General features: G+C 35.7%; 1 protein-coding gene across 1 annotated transcript in view; it reads right to left on the bottom strand.

Annotated features, from left to right (window-relative positions):
* The window catches only part of PRKN (parkin RBR E3 ubiquitin protein ligase), a 665,258-nt gene that overhangs the window by 247,277 nt on the left and 403,544 nt on the right, over positions 1 to 14,437 (bottom strand). The gene's annotated exons all lie outside the window — the stretch shown is intronic.

Here is a 14,437-nt window from a genome sequence, read left to right as displayed (position 1 = left end):
AAACAATCAGTTTAATTGTAATAATATTTTACTTTCAGCTTGAAAATTTTATTGTTATATACAGACATTCAATATCAGTAGGGTGACTAGATGAAAAAAAAGGTCAGAGAAAGATTAAGTAAATATAGTCAAATTTACCTGACAAAGCTAAATAATATATGTCCTGTAATAAAAAAAAATTAAAAATAATGCAAAGCTAAATAAATATGTACTTGTGCATTTGAGTTGCATTATCCACCCAGAATAAAATTTTTACGCAATGAAGTTAAAATGACAAAGTGGAAGCAAAATACAGATATCTGCACACATCTTAAACTTGATAGACAAGAATCAGAAATATATTTAGAGTAATTTTAGTTACTTTTATAAGTACTCAAAGCAAGTTAAGCCAGGACTACTCTTTGCAGCTATAAATCATTGCATTAAATTTTGCTTAGATTAGCCCAAATCTGGGTGTAAGTCTATGTCTACATGCTGCCAGATCAGCAGTTTGTAAGTGGGAGGCTGAAGCAAGCCAAGATTTCAGTGTTCTCTCTTCCAATTTTTTTCTGGTGCATTAGCAACCATTTTCTGGCTGCAAACAATACCATACTGTATGTGTCATATTGTTAGTACTATGCCTTAATTTCAGATGGAAAACTGCCTCTCAAAATAGAGCAGAGTAAATTCAAAATGAACGTCATCATACCAGAACTGTGAGAAACTAGAAAAGACAGAGGACCATATTTGCAGGTTCTTTGGATATATCACAACATATGGCCTAAAGAACATTTTATATTTAAAACCTCTCCAAAAATACTGAATTGTCATTCATAAGAAGACTCTTCTGTGCTTTTGAATTCCGAGGACTAGCATTTAATCTAATTTTGTCTTTATTGTTGGCATAAATCCACATTTTCCAGTAGTATCAAAGGTAAGAATTTATCTAAGAAGTATCCTTTGTTTTCTGGTCTCTATTGAACTAGTCAGGAAGCCTCCTACATACAACCTCCAACTTTTTAAATTTGGGAGACTTGTGCTACTGGGAGGAATTTCATTGTTTCCATTGAAATCAAAAATTTTCCCCATCCCAGATACTTTTCAATTTCAAGATTCAAATGACTTGCTTTTTTAGGGAGGAAGGATTTTAAACCATGAGTATTTTAGTTTTTCTTTTCAAACCCCAAAATCTACTCCTAATTCACATTAATTTCACTGGGAGCCATCCATCACAACCCTGCCATTTTAAAATTATGCAACTATGTAATTGTAGGATAATACATTATACTTCTGAAAACTGCTCTAAAATGACTATACAGATTTCTAGTACAAACAAGCTCTCTCAGTTGCAACTTCATGTTTCTTTCAAATATTTAACTTATCAGATAATATAAATTACATGGTACTTTTAATTACCATAGTAAATGTTACCATAGTAATCATCTTTGAGAAAAACCTTGGTCACACAGCAGTCCTGATTTCTGGAATACCAAAACTGTAATTATAAATCTCCTTATATTCCACGTAATATCACTTAAATTATCCTACTTTCCTCTCAATCTGTACTAACTGATTGCCAACTGCTTTTGGCTGCTTTTTGAGAGACACAGAAAGTGACCTTAACACACCCATAGCAGCCACATGAGGATCATGCTAAAGTTAGGAAACTCTCCCAGTGCAACAGGAGCAGGGGCTACCCTGAATTTCACTGCATAGCCTGTTGAATGCCATCACTTATACAACTTGTCTGGCGTCCAGAGAACAAATGCAGCATACAGATATCCTATACTAAAGGAATACTTTCCCCTTACCAAATTTTAGTTACTGTCCTGGCTCCAGTAAGGCTAGAACAAAAGCACAGGTAAAACCATCTTACATTTGCTCTAAGGCTGGACCTTGCTATCTGCACTAAATCCCAACATTGCACTGCTTCAGTCTGTAATTGAAGAGTGAGACATCATCTGCTGCGTTATACCTTTTTTTTTTTTGAGTTCTACAAATGCTGTAAATGCCTACTGTTTTGTAAACAAAATTAGAATAATACAGTGAACTGGAAGGTGTTTTCTTGAAAGAATTTTATACTTCAAATCTATTATAGAGTGCTGCTTAACTGGGACTTAGTATAAAAGCAGTGTAACAAAAGAAGGAAAACACTTTCATGAGCTTCATCCAGTACATAAAATCCATTATTATGCTTTCTACACATTCAGATAGTCATACAATGCATGAGGAGCTGAAATTACTTTTGAATACAATGTGTTTTGAAATAAAGTGTTTTTCAGGTTAGGATGTATTTTCATATATGCTGCAAAAATACAAGGAAAATTGGTTTACTTAGAAATAATAAACCAGTTCACTGAATCAGTCCATCCTGATGACACTGATGCTATCTAGCAATGAGGTTGATGTATGAAAATTTCTTTATCCAGAAAAGTATTCAGGTCCATGCATAAACATAAGCATTTGAATACAAACCAGCCAGGTTAAGCATGGGCTAATTATGCATGTTCCTGTGCAGAAGAGCAATATTCCTTTCATTGGTGAAGGACCTAATATAATCAGCAGAAATGCCAGATTTTTCTGCAAGGAGGGAAACAAAGGAGTGAGCTGCAGGTTACCTGCAATAAGAGAAAGAAGATGTGTGTTTGAAGTTACCCTGGAATGAAACACAGAACTGCGTGCAGAATGATGTTAAGAACTCTTTTTAATATTTTTTTGCTCCTATTTATTGTGGAAAACATTGAACACAGGAGAAGAATTTTGGCCCTTTAGAAGAAGTGTTCAATTATAGGGATAAGGTGACTGTTTTATCCTGAGCTTTTGATGTTTCTGTCATGGGAAAAGGGTTTCATGTAACATCCCCATAAATCCTGACGAAGGCCAGAGGAGATACAGAACCCATGACCAATCTTCCAAATCAATAAAGTTGCTTTTTTTTTTTTTACTGAAAAATATTTTACATTTGTTTTGATGAAAATGAAAATATTCTAAATGCTGATAGTATTTTGCATATTTAGCAGAAAGGACACCATATTTACTTTGTAAGAAAATGCAATGTCAAGAAATTGATTACTTCAGGAAACTCCTCCTGACTATTTTTTACTATGAAAATTCTATTAATCATTGAATAGGGTAAATATATGATTTATAAATACTTCTGCCTTGATGTATTTTCAACCAAAATTTATTTCTAAAATTTTAGAAAAATAAAAAAAAAATTTTTCAAGTGGACTTCCATAGCACTTAAAAATGCACAGCAAATACAAAGTCACACCAAGTAAATTCTGGACAATGTTAATGATAGTCAAAGGAAACTAGTCTATAAATTCTTGATTAAGGAAAAACCCAGAGTAAAAGGCACACATTGAGACTGTGAACTATGTATTCTAGTAGAATAACAACTCCCTATGGACTGGCATGCACACTGAACAAAATTACTTATTTTAATTCTGACATATATTAGACATTCAGTTCTCTTGCTAGTAACTAGTTATGGCCAAAGTATGCAATTCATTATTCATACCATCATAAGAAAAAACCATCACGTCCACTGCAAAGATGCTATGGAGTTTCAAACCTGAAATGTGCTCTAGCTTTTAATAACTGCTGACTACATTTAGCTTGATTCATTAGTGGCCTCAAAACTCCTTATTCAGACAGTATGCCATACAGAAATATGGCTGCTTGTTCTTTACTGCTCATCTTTCTATTGAGCATATTAAGAAGATGGCTGTTTTAAAACAGAATAAATTTTGAAGCCTTTGGAGAAATACTAGAGAACTGGACAGAAAAGTTTAAAAAAACCCCACTGTGTTAGAAACATTTTTGGATTGTCTTGGTTTGGTATTTTGAGATAGTGGAGAGCAGATTTTTTAAAAAATATATTCTCAAGCGTATCAGATCTTTACAGAAAATCAAAAAATTCACACTCCATACCCCAGAGGCTAGAATTACTTTCTTCTCAAATAAATAATTAGGCAGATTTACAAAATGCACAGTATTTTCCCAAGTGAATGGAACGGCTCCAAGCGATTAAATACATAATTAGGTTGTTTTTCTAAAATGCTTATTATTTACCTGAGAGTCTCATTGCAGACTCCTGGTAAACACTGTCTCCCTGCTAGCAGTTATTACCAAAAACGCCTCCATAATTTCCAGCCTTCCTCCAGCAGTGATGTCAACAGCAGATACTACTAGGGGCCATGGATCATGAAATGTGCCAGGGAGCCCATTTAATGACAAGTTGAGCTTCCTTCCTACCTGGCATTGCACTCTTTCCATTTCCAAACACAGTGCAAAACAAACTAAATAACTTTTTAGTAGTTTATTTCATGTTTTAGCTGGGCAGAAATTCTGCTGAAGGCTGTGCTTATGCCTGGTTAAGTGCTTACAAGGCTACAAAAGAAAAGAGGAAAAAAAAGCCCCAAATTCCTATTAGCTATGTTTTACCTGGTAAGGAGAATGAAGGGAGGTGTTTTTAATAATCAGGCCTTGGAGCCCCATCCTCCATTTGAGACAAGTCTCCTTTCCCAAGCAGCTGTCTTGGGCCAAGTAATCAGAGCACACCTGCCTTCACTTGCAACTACTCCCATTGCCTCTCTCCAGGGGACACACGGCCACAGTGCCAGGCATTCAACACGTGCCTGTGAATATTCCTGCTCACCAGTGGGAAAGAAAAAGGTCAGGCTATACAAACCTAGCTGGTTCTCCTATGCAGCCGAGGGACAATACCACATGCCCTTTTTCTAGTGATCACAGACAAAAAAATGACCCTCAGAAGCGACTCCTTTTCATTACTCCACCTCCAGAGTCAATTTTCCTAATGCTTTCATCTGCCCAGAGGCCTCACTGCTTTGTGGTCTTTACAGAAGAGATCAAGAGTGACTGGAATCTCAATCAGAATAAAAGAGGGCAGGAGATGGAAAGGCATGACAAGGTGATGGAGAGAAAAGAAAGACAAAAGGAGAAATGAAGAGCAGGAGAAAAATGTGGAAAAGAATCAGAGAGCGTGCCAGCAATATTTAGGAATCAGCCAATAATGCAACAGAGATGGGCAGACAACAAAGGGAATGGCAGTGAAGGACAGAATAGAAAATATATTTTACTTCTCAGAAACCAATAAATAAATAAATCATAAAAAGAAATAATGTAGAATCAAGACAGGAATATTTTTGGGGAAAAATAAAGAAAAGGAACAAGTAGAGGAAGAAATCAGACCAACTGAAGAATTCAGGAGAATTCTAATGGGCACATCTTTGTCACTGCATTTCCCAGCTGTGTAATTTGTCTGGTTTTTAACACCTTCAACTAAGCCATTTATGTTTTACACCTAGCTATACACATATGTTTCACATTTATATGTTTTATACAGATATATATGAATTCACAGTCACAACCAAATATCTTAAATAGGGGTGAGAATTTCTTCAGATTTCCACTTTGGAATTAATACAGTCAAACTCTGTCATGAATATCTTGGTTATTTCTGTAAAAGCCTAACAGTAAAACATTCTTAAAGCACTGGTATCTCATGCAGAGTTAGCCACAAAGCTGAAGGTGGAGTAGCTGAGGTGTGCACCAAGTGCAAGAACTGCACACTTTGCCAGGTCATTGCTTTTATAGCAGCACCTCATTTTTTATGAGGTTTAAAAAGAGACATCTAGGGCAAAGGGTAACAGAGAAGAGAAGAAAACAGGTACTGACTGACAGGCAGATAGTGTGCTCGCTGGGATGCTGATAGATGGTCTCACTTTCAAATATGACTGGTTCCTAACATTCTGGTCTCTGTTACAAGTAAATGGATTATAGAATTCATCTTCAATCTAGGCCTGCTCAAGACACCTAAGGCTTAACATTTCACACATTATGTAGTCTTAGGAATTTATTAATTAATATATTAATTTATTATTAAATATTGGAATTTATCTATGAGCATTTGCAGTGAGCAAGGTATGCAAAGGTATTAACAGGAAAAGTGTGAATACTGGAACTTAAGTTGTTAGTGAAGGACATGACTAACAAGGGTCTGTCAAGTTTCACTTCCACAGGTGTTTCAGAAATGGGAAAATCTTGTAAGAACTTCATTCAACCTTATTTAATGTATAAGTAAAATATACATTTCACTGTCATTCTCAACTAACTGTAACTCACGTCCCTTTATTCCTACCTTGGCTATGAATCAGACTGAATGTAGGAAAGTCCTTTCTTAGAAGGTGTCCCTGATTCTGTCCAGCTCTGCTTGACAGAATCACCTCACTCTGCAAACTCTAGTTAGTTTCCTTACAGATATTTATGTGTTTATGTTTTAAAAAATGCAGTAAATATAGATATTAAATTGTTCTGGCAAATCCTATTGTCCTATTAGTTTCACTGAAATAATGAGGCTACATTGGTTTTAAATTGGGAAAATGAAACAAACGTTTCCAACTAGCCCAAATTTATCAGGCATCAAAGTAAAAAATCTAATTGCAAGTATCCTAATAACTCCTTTATAAGAGCATTTTAAAACTCACCATTTGAATAAGCACACATATTTTCTTATCTTAAAGAATCTAGGCTTATTTCCAAATCAGACTATTATTTTATCATGGTGGCAAATTTCTATGAGCAACAGATAATTATAGTTAATAATTTCTATGCTTATAAGAAGGGAAGGAAAAAAGGCTAGCAAATGACACTAGGTGACATGATGGCTTTTATAATGTGAAAAAGGATTCCTTATGGGCCAGAATGAGAATATTGTTATTCCATACAGGCCTTTCATCTCTAAATAGTGTCATTTACCATTATATTGGACTGAATTTGACCCGGATACACAATCGAATCTCTTCCCTAAATGATACACCTTATCTCCTTTCCCCCATTCATATGTTTTCTTGAAATACATTTCTGGGGAGACAGAATTTATTGAGAAGCAGTTTGAACCATGTTGCTTTTTATAACTCTCACTTGCACCTACATTGTGCAATCATTTGACACATCTGCTACATGAAGAACAAATCTGATTTAAGAGTTTTAATAAGACCTTGCATCAATAAATTATAACAGATTGGTGATTAGTAGTATTATTTATATGCAATATTTTTTTTACCCCTTATAATGCTGATGTCTGCTTCATAGGGATTAATTATTTTCATAATTTTGTCTAAGTAGTAATATAGAAAATGTCAAAAAGAAAATTAGATTTTCACTTCCCAGACACAGAAATTTAATTAAAGCCAACTCCTTCTTGAAGGGAAATGTCCTTAGCTGGTTGTGTGATATGGCAGTAGCTCTACATGCTGCCATGTGGGAGACCAAGGCTCAGAAAGTGACTCAGGGAATATTAATCACTAGGCTTCAGAGACTAAGCACATGCTGAATGGCCACAGTTGGTCCCAGCAGGTTATTTATGGAGTATATAAGTTAGCAGACAGCAATGATTTCTTAAAAAGGCTGCTGCTTGCACAGCCCACCTCAGGGATGGCGTTATACTGAAAGAAACCCTCTGCTTGGATAAAACCTGATCCATTAGGAAATCTCTAATTATCCAAACATGAAAGGTCAGCTTCCCCTCATGCTGCATGAGTGTAAGATAAAGACCTCAAATGAATTCCAACTGTAAAAATCATCTTCCTCAGTCTCTTGGACATTTTTAGGACAAATGTGTTTCCAGTCTGGGCAAGAACAGGCCACATATAAACTACTGAACTACTGTCATGGAAAGCTAAATTCCAGCTTTATGAGAGAAACTGGAGGCATTATTATTCATTTTACCTACCCCTGCTTTTTAGCTCTTTCTTATTTCATGCTTTGAATAGTCACCACCACCCCTCCTTAATTCCCAACAACTCTGGTCTCTCAGTTCCTTCCCTTCATGACCCTTCTTTCCACTGTTCCCTATATTATTATTTATTATTATTCCTTCCTTCTATTTATCTCAGTTGTTCCCATCTTTCACCCAGATTTCCTCATGAACATTAACTGCCTATGGACTAGAATGGGAGCACTGAGCAAGGCCACTCAGGACTTGGAACACCATCCATGGACACCACCAGTATAGTCCTATTTCAAAATGCATCTGCAGCCATGAATGATCACAAAAGTTCCTTTACAGAAGCTCACCTTTCTTTCTTAAAGAATTAATTTTCTGGAGAAAATAGGCATTAAGAGGATACAGTCAAAATCATTGTACCTGTTATAACACCACCTATACAAGATGAATTAGAAAATAGCTTGAATTAAAAACCCATCCAAGCAGTTCAGTGTAAAGTTGGTGACTAATGAAACCATATGACTTAATTTTACTGTTCATGTATGTGATGAGTTTTCTAATCAGATGGCAACTTAAAAATAACTTGTCAACCAAATACCCACATCAACTAATCATTGTAAGCTAAACAAATATGGGCTGAAGTGCTTTCAGTCAGAACAAATATCTTTCATTTCCAAAAAGTCATAGCTTTCACTGACTCCAACGGAGACAAAAATTCACCTCTGTTTTAGCTGGACACAGAAATAGTGAAAGACAGATAAACCCCTCTACACACATTTCTGCCACCGCTCCAGTATGTTTGTTTTATGTTGACTCAGGCCAGCTCATTTCATAGGACAAGAAGTGTGCTTTCAAAGTTAATTTCTAGTTCCTTTTAAAGTAAATTAATTTCTATGCAAGATTTTTTCATTATCTCTTGTCCTTCATTATTGCTAACCAGATTAGGCCTATGTGCACTGTCATCTCTGTGCAAGTTGCAACTGAAATATATTGCAATAGAAGGACTAGTGAGAGATAAGGAAGAACACCTATGGGTAAGACATCTTGTGTAGAATTTAATTATGGCCTCTTAGATTTCTCTAAGTATCACATTGTATGATTTCACTGTAGTTGTTCCCCGAGAAGAATCCAACACCCGCTTCAAATATACCATGGAATCAATCTCTACTTGTTTTTTAGATTTGGAGGCTGTTTAGATAAGAAGCTGGCAATCTGTAGCCACAGAAACAGCACAAAGACTTGAGGGAGCAAACTTCCTATGTCACTGCTTGAACTTCAGTCAACACTGAAAATGGAAATGAAAGAGCTGCTGTGACTTCTATGTCCTTTGAGCTAGTCTCATGAGCTTGTGCTAGCAAAGGAACACAAAAAAGCACTTGATACACTGTTAGTTAATGTTTATTTTATGACCACAGGGAGAGAAGAATGCACAAGACCATAAAAAATTCTTCAGGAAACTATTTCAGGAAACTTCCACAAATTCAACTAACTCTTGAGAGTAAAAATCTGGATTATCTATATGTTTTTGACTCCCTTCTCTGTCGAAGTTTGCGTCATACCAACAAGAAATTACAAAAAATTTACTGCTGCCAAGAACTTAACAGCTCCCAAATATTAAACCTGAAGAGCACTTTGCATTAATTTCTAAATCCGCAAATGTGTGTGTTTCAATCCCTTTTATTTTATTCCTCTAATAATCACTTGCATTTTCTAAATTTCATGCTTTCCTAAGGTATCTCAAATATTTTAAACAGGGTTATTGGGGAGCACAGACTTCAGGAACTGTTGGCATATTGAGGCTTCACACAAGGAAACTCTTATTTCTATACCAAATGGTTCACTTTAGGCCCCACCAAACTCTGCATGTTTCTACATTACATTCTTGAGAAGGTTCTGTTTCTAGAACACTGACCTTCATTTTAAATCCCCTTGCATACACACTTTCTGAAATTAATTGGAGCTTTTGTCCATGACAGAAAAGATTCAAACACACTACTGGTGTGGTCAAATCACAGTTTTACTCCTCCCTTCTACTTGCAAACTTTTCTTAAGCTGTTCATTCTCCCTTTTCTACAAGGGTACTAGGGTTTTGAAAGATGATTCAGAGATTCATGACTGCATTTGACATACTGTTATTATACAAATAGAATGTAATGTGGATAAAAAATTTAATCTAACCCTAGAAGCTTTCCTTCAGTGGAATGTGGTTCTTGAGGCAATTTATTATACTTTAAAGCTTTAGTCCTTTTTATTAGCAGTTCCATATACAAATTGGGGTAATTTTCCTTATTTATTTATAAATCTGTGGTAAAATCAGATTACTTCCAGATACAATAGTGTTTTACAGTCATCAGGAGAACTGCATCTTTTATCTGGATTCCTTTAAAATACATCATGCATATGATTACTCAGAAGAAATAAAGTGATGCAAAGATATTTTTGCAAAGTGCCTACAGCAGCGTAAAACCTTGCCTTTCCTTGGTGTCACCAACTTTTTTACTACCAAAGAGCTATGGAAGTCTATTTTACATCAGGGACCAAGATTCATAATGGTCTAATGCTCTTTTAAAAGTGCAACTGTGTTCATAGAAACAGAATGTGTTTAAAGGAGTTAATATATTGTATATTTGTACACAATTCCTTCTGTGAGGAAATGCTGTAAGATTCTTTGCCTAGCACAGTAACTAAATAACCATAAATGATCTTTCATGCATATGCAAATCCATCCCTCTAAGCACCTTATTAATTTTTTCAAAGATACTTGGAGGTCACCACTCATGGAAATTTCTACGCATGAAGCCTCATTAACACGAGACACCACACAGAGAGATGGGATGGATTTTTGTTGATATTTAACAAGGGCAGAGAGTATAATCTGTAACATTTACTTTTTTATTTTAATGACCAATGAAATTTGGCCGGCTCCTGTGTGCAAGTGCTTCCTCTGAGCTGATGCAGAGGGTTTGGGTCATGGGGCTGCTGCCACACTCCCGTGAACAGCAAATCCTGTCAATGCCCCAGTTACAGTGCTCAGAGCTCTGGTCCTCAGCACTGCCTGGCACTCGATTAGCAGCTGAACACTAAGGAATTAATGTTGTTCTTCCAAAATCACAGCAATGACACGTTTTGTTTAGGAACAAAGTGAAGCTATGGCACTACTAAAGTGATGTATCATAGCCCATCAGCTGAGACGGTAGCTTTCTTTTGCACAGTTCTTATCTCCTGCTTAATTAGGCCCTATAACAGAAATCAAAGCAAAGCAAGGATATAACCACACAAAATACCTGAATGCAATAAAAAAATGCATCCTCTGGCACATCTGTGCCAGAAAGCAAGAAATTAAACCTACTTGAGAAGCCCTGTTTATCTGAAATCCCTAGATCCTTTCCAGCTCAAGTTATCATACACTTGTGATGATAACACTGATCTCATCTGTCACAGTGACCCTTTGCTGTAGCAGCTGCTGTTTATTTTTATTCTGTGTGTGTGTGGTGCTTTCACCTCTAGGTTGATCCAATAAAAGATATAAAAAACTTGCTATGTTGGTACATTCCCTTGATAAAAATCGGGAACAGTGAGTCAAATGTTAATGGAAACTGCAGGCTATGTTCATTATGTTATCTCTATTTTTGAAAAACACTAGAATGAACAGAACTAATTGGAAGTGCCAACAATTTAAATATGCTTAATTACAAATCAAACCCTCCTGTACAATTTGAGGGCAATGTGTGCACGTATGCCTGGAAGAAATGTGCTAGTTTTTAAGTCAATCTACTCTCACATGAAAATGATCAAATAGCTTTTAAAAAGTCCAAACCTCAAACTTCAAGACATCACAAACACTATTTCAGCATTAGTGTGTGGTGTTTAAAAATACATGTATTTATGCAGACTCTTTAGAGCTGTCTGTACAACCTGGTCAGCTACTGAAACATAAATCTCATCAGAGTGAACATGACTTTGTTTTGTATTCCTTTTAGAAGAAGGCTAAAACAAGCCTCTATCTTTTCAGTAAAGCTCAGAAACCTAACTTTTTTTTTTTTTTTTTTTTTTTTTTTTTTTTTTTTTTTTTTTTTTTTTTTTTACTTTGAGTCATTCTCTATTAGATATAGCATGTATTAAACCCACATTTCCAGAACAAGAAAGGACTTTTCTTGGCATGTCCCACAGTGTTCATTCCTGTCAAGGAGAATTTATTTGAGGATTCACTGAGGTAATTAGAAAAGGCTGTGTCAAATAGTGCTTTATCATACCCACATGTAAATACAAACTGCAAATTGCAGTAGCAAAAGAAAATTTGTGAACTTTAGACTGCCAAAATGCCATCTTATGCTATCCAGTATTAGTACCATAAGTAGAAAAGAAAATCACTTGACACTATTGTAAAAGTTTCTTAACTGAATTAATTTTTGAGAGCTGCTGCACCCATATTATGAAGGAGGCTAAAAACCCCTTGGATCTGAATAGTAGGAAGGGGTTGACAATGCAGGCATGCCTCCCTTTCCCAGGTATGATGAAACTTAGTCTCATGACTTTCTCAAAGACAAAAAAAAAAAATCATTAGTTCCTAACTCAAGTATAACTTAATACTAGAGACAACCAAATGATCTGTATATCAGAAAGTTAGGTCCAGACAGCTGCAGAAATGAACCAGTGAAGTTACAACAGTCCTGCTTAGATTCTTCATTCTGCAAAGCATGTTGAAAGAGAATACTTCCAAGTGCACTTTCTTTTTCTTTTTTTTAATGCAAAACTGCTAACATACAGAGACAACTGACAGAGGTAGCAATCAATGGGAGAAAATGTATTGCAACTGTATTACTGTTACTACTACTATTAAAACTGCTTTAAAGTATAGTATTTTGAAATCAACTTTCCAATTTGAGGAATTCTGAAATTTTAAGATTAGCAATATTTTAGTCTTCTCATATTTAGCTATTGTAACACTTAGAGTATAACACAGTTGAGGCTAGACCAGCAACAATAGCTTCTTTTCCATTCCCTCAGCTGAACTCTATGTCACTTGAACACAGAAGTACACCCATCCTTTGTGCATCCTTTATACAAACCCAAACCTTCCTCACCAAACACATGCACCTTCCTCACCATTCCAAGACTGAAATTTCAACCCTGAGCACCCCAGCACCATCTTCTTGCATGTTCTCCTCATCCCATCTCTACTCTGCTTACACTGTTCAATTTCCATAATGTTCAATTCCCATAATGTTCAACTTCAGCAAAGAGAAAAAGACTGGCTGGCAACTGCCAGTCAGAGGTAAAAACTTCTGAAAACTTTATAGCCTACTCTCTGAGAAAAAAAGAACTTCTCAACTAAACAACTGGAGTTGAAGACATATGAAAAAATCCTAATAAAAGTTTAGTGCAGCATGACTAGCAATGGGTTTAGAGACAGAAGAGGCAGAAGGGTCATTAGTTTGACACATCATCCTGAACTGGAGGAAGCTCTGTGACACCAGCCACAGCAGCAAGGAGGCCCACAAGTGTGGAGAAAGATGAGCTGCCTGCTGCACCACTGGCATAACTGATTAACCTAAGGAGCTAACAGAAGAAAATAGAAGAAAATCAATAAAAGATGGGGAAAAAGGAAGGATTCTACTCAAGCAGCTTATTAATTTGTGTGGGAGCAGCAAATGCATTAACTTCTGGAGCAGCAGAGAAGGAGGCTAAGATTGACCACACAGTGCTATGCTAATGTAAAGGTCAAGGAAACACTGGGTATAAAGTTCCTGTTCAGTTTCTCATGAAAATTTTCCTACATATTAAAAATTACATTGTGTAGAATGACATCAGTGTGTAAATGCAGTAGCTCTTTTGAGGGAAGTAAAAGAAGACCTGGCAACACAGCACATAAACAGCAATTCTAGTGAAATGTGAAGAAACCTTACTTGCATGTTCATGAAGCAATTAAAAATAAATACTTTTAAATATTTCCTACTACTGTACTTTTAATATCCTCAAGGCATGTTCTCAGATTAAACAGATGCCAATCTGCTAAGAACTTTTGTGAATTTTTCTCCCATCTAGTGGGGTTTGAAACTTATTTATCACCCATTCAGGTAACCAGGAAAATCTGTCTTCTATACAGCTTCTATTATGCTGTAAAATTATTCTCATACCATGATACAGCACTTAAGACAAACATATATGCTCCCATTCTAATTTAGCACCAAGAAAAGAGAATGCTATGTATAGAATATACTCCTTCATAGCAACATTTTAAACAATTTTGCAGTCCACATGCCAGTGTAATTGAATCAATTCTCAAAACAGACCATTTATTCCATTTAACTGTTAAGTCAGATTTTGTTTCCTACTCAAGTAAAACACGTAACTACATTTCATTCAGTGAGGTGATAATTAGCAGTAATAACTTCACCAAAAGGAAGATTATTTAAAATTCCTGTTGCAGTGCTTTTTAATTAGTTCTTGAAGACAGACCAAGAAAGTTAATTATTAACTTAATTTTAAATTGAAAATGTTGAGGTCAAGGCATCTTGTTGTTCTTTTTTTAACCAGAGTGTAATGCTATCATCTGCTTGTGCTTCATGATTATAAAATACTATTGTGAAGAAAGCAAACATTTGATTTAAAAAGAAATGCCCTTTAAAATCCAGTTAATTCTCTAGTTCAGATGCTTAGCAAAATCCGCTTCAATATTCAAATATTTTCTCTGACAAATTAAAC

The sequence above is a fragment of the Erithacus rubecula genome, assembly GCF_903797595.1.
Source record: "Erithacus rubecula genome assembly, chromosome: 2".
Classification (NCBI taxonomy): Eukaryota; Metazoa; Chordata; class Aves; order Passeriformes; family Muscicapidae; genus Erithacus; species Erithacus rubecula.
This window is presented reverse-complemented; position numbering and strand designations above follow the sequence as displayed.